Consider the following 2,966-nt stretch of genomic DNA (forward strand, 5'->3'; position numbering starts at 1 on the left):
GCTTTGCTCAGTTATATTTTTAAATATTAATTATGCTCTATTGCTTAGTTTTCTTTTTCAGGGACTCTGATTATACCTATATTTTTCCAGTTTTATCTGCCTTCCATTTTCCCTACTTCTTCATCTTTGGCTTTTTTTTTTTTTTTTAACTTCTTTTCTTATCTCATTTTCATTTTATTAGTTATTTTTCTGCCTTTCTTCCAGAGTCCAGTTGAGAAATACTTTTGTATTTTCTTCTATTTTGTTCCTGAGTACAATCAACCCTTTTTATTGCTTCCTGACTTTTGTTTGTTTCTGGTCCATTTCTATTCTGATTCAGAGGGATAATCCAGTCTGCCATCTAGTCTTACAATTTTATTTTACTTTATTTTTCTACAGGCAAAAATCATTTTTCCAGTCGAAATATGCTAAATCATATCTTCTGTCATTCGATGGCAATTTTGACTAGATTTATTCAGTTTCTTCTGCTCATTCTGCAGATCCGGAGTGGTTTACAAGATTAATGTTTATAATAGCTTATTTTTCTGTCAGTGCTTCAAATTATAGATTTTTTAATGAATTTTTTTTCTCTCTGTGTGTGGTATGGTTGAGGAAAGAACTGGTATTTTTCTTTTTTGCTTTTTCTCTTTTCACCTAAACACCAAATTTCCTTCTCCCCCATTTTTGTCCTTTTTTTTTTTTTTTTTTTCCCTGCAGAAGTTGTGCAGGGCTGTCATTTCAAATAGTACATACTTGTAAATTCCTTCTCTACCATTCATGCTCTGATCTACCAAGGCACACATGGTTAGGATTTTCTGACTTAGAATGGCTATAATTTTTCTAGCAGTGTTTTTGGCTCAATTTTAGTCTTGTCACCACCTCCCTTCTTCTTTCTTCCCTGCACTTTTTCTTAGACTGCTTTTGCGTGTCCTCAGACTTGTGACATAACAGGAACAAAAGAAATCATTTTGTGATTTTTTTTCTTATTTTTTGTTATTTCTGTTTTGGCTACAGTTACGTTTAAATGAAGCGATACTCTATCTTTAAGTACATTGAGTGTGTCATTCATGTGTAGTTTTGATTGTCTTTCTGGTTTTTCCCTGTTATCCTATGAAACAGTGAGGGGCATAGACTTAAGCACCACTGGTTCTGTTAGAGCGGGAAGGTAGGTAGTTGTGAGCAGAGAAAGGGGGACATGGACAAATGGCAGAAAACCATACATCTTGTAAACAACAGGGGTCTTCAGACAGGCCAAGAAAAACAGGATCCTCTAGACTAATAAAAAATCATACCTCTGGGTTGACAAGTGTCCTGGAGGCAGGTAGGCATGTGGGACAGGACAGGAATCGTCACCATCTGAATGTAACCTTTCGATCATTGTGACCTCTGTCCAAATGTAAACTTTTGCTTATGATACCCTGATCCGAATGCAACCTTCTGTTCATTATGACCTCATCCAACTTCCTGATCAAGACTAAATAAGGATGAAAAATCCCTCCTCCCCACCCAGGAAAGTGGAACTGGGATGAAGATCAGGAAAGATGACCCCAAACCCCTCCCCACCAATGAATATTCTGCCCGTTCATCTTTACAATCATATAACGAGCTTGCCAAGGAAACTCGGGGCAGCTACCCACCTGGGTCTGTCCGCTCCTTCCTTGAGAATGTACTGTCTATCCCTTAATAAACCTTTGTTTTGCTTTCTTAACCTCCGCGTCTTGTCTCTGAATTCTTTTCTGTGACAAGACAAGAACCTCTCGACCCCAGCAGCTCTTCAGTGACCGTACCTGCTCCTCTCTTCCGTAAGAAACCAGAGTTCAAACCCTCCCTACAGGGCGTAGCTAGAAGGCATCACTCAAATGTTTCACCGTCTGTGGTTAACTCTATTCTTGGGTCTTTATGGGACACTTAATGTAACAAGTGTTAAGGCAAATCCCCCTTGAACTCCTTTTTAGAAATTGCTTCACTTGCACAAAAATACTTACTCCCCAAAAGTGAGGAAACAGATTGCTGAGTCTTTAGGAAGCAGACTTCCTACATTCAATAGGCCCGAAGTCCCAACACGATAGCTGCAGGGTCATGATGTCCTAAATATCCTTCTTGTGAACAATAAGCACATTCAGCAACCAAGAATGTAGCTTCGCCATGGACTGTCAAACCTAGGAATGGTCTTCGAAATTATCTGGGATGATTAGAAATTTAAAACCTAAGTGAACAGTAGCATTTTTTAAATTGTCTCAGAAATTGACTGAGTCATAACCAGAAGCTGCGTCTCCTGATTCTCAGTCCAGTGCTGGTTTTGGGGTTTTTGTTGTTGTCATTTATTTTGGCTTTCTTTTTTTTTTTGGTATTCAATACATATTTATTTATTTTACACTTACAAAAGAATTGCCCACCCCCCGCCTCATTTCCTCCAAAACAGTTATTTTTGCAATCGTTAAAATTTTAAAACCAAATGAAAATAAGTTAATTACAGTACAATTATTTTTCAGTGTAGCTGTCATAATTATTAGAGTTTAAAACTCCTACAAGTGACCAATGTCTAAGTAATTTATGAGGAAATTTTGAATACTGTTCAAAAGGAAAATTCCACATTATAAGCTAGCAAATTCTAGTACAAAAATAGTCCATGTGTTGGAATAGCCTTTCCTTTTTAAAATATGGAACACTCTACAAATTTTGTGTCACCCTTGCTCAAAGGTCATGATGATCTTCTCTGTATTGTTCCAATTTTTTTCCTGTGTGCTGCTCAAGCGAGCACCAGTTCTGTTTCTTATGCTTTAATGCCTGGTTTGTATGAGAAATTGCTTCAACAGCATCAAGAACCACATAGTCATTAAGGGTTAAGTTTAGTTCTCTAGCCTGATCAGGAAAGTCAGATTCTATGTATTTTCCATACGTTACTTTACAGACCACCAGAGCTTCTGAATACCATTGAGAACATAGATAAAATATTTTGTGTGCCCTGAATTGGTATTAAACCAGTC

At 37.3% G+C, this 2,966-nt stretch overlaps 1 non-coding gene across 1 annotated transcript; it reads right to left on the reverse strand.

The window, feature by feature from the left end:
• Nucleotides 1-2,633: 2,633 nt before the first annotated feature.
• On the reverse strand, nt 2,634-2,740 carry LOC116148842 (U6 spliceosomal RNA). Its single transcript, XR_004132440.1, has one exon. It is a non-coding gene; the product is annotated as a U6 spliceosomal RNA (small nuclear RNA).
• Between the last annotated feature and the right edge of the window lie 226 nt (nt 2,741-2,966).

Source organism: Camelus dromedarius, chromosome 32, assembly GCF_036321535.1.
Source record: "Camelus dromedarius isolate mCamDro1 chromosome 32, mCamDro1.pat, whole genome shotgun sequence".
Classification (NCBI taxonomy): Eukaryota; Metazoa; Chordata; class Mammalia; order Artiodactyla; family Camelidae; genus Camelus; species Camelus dromedarius.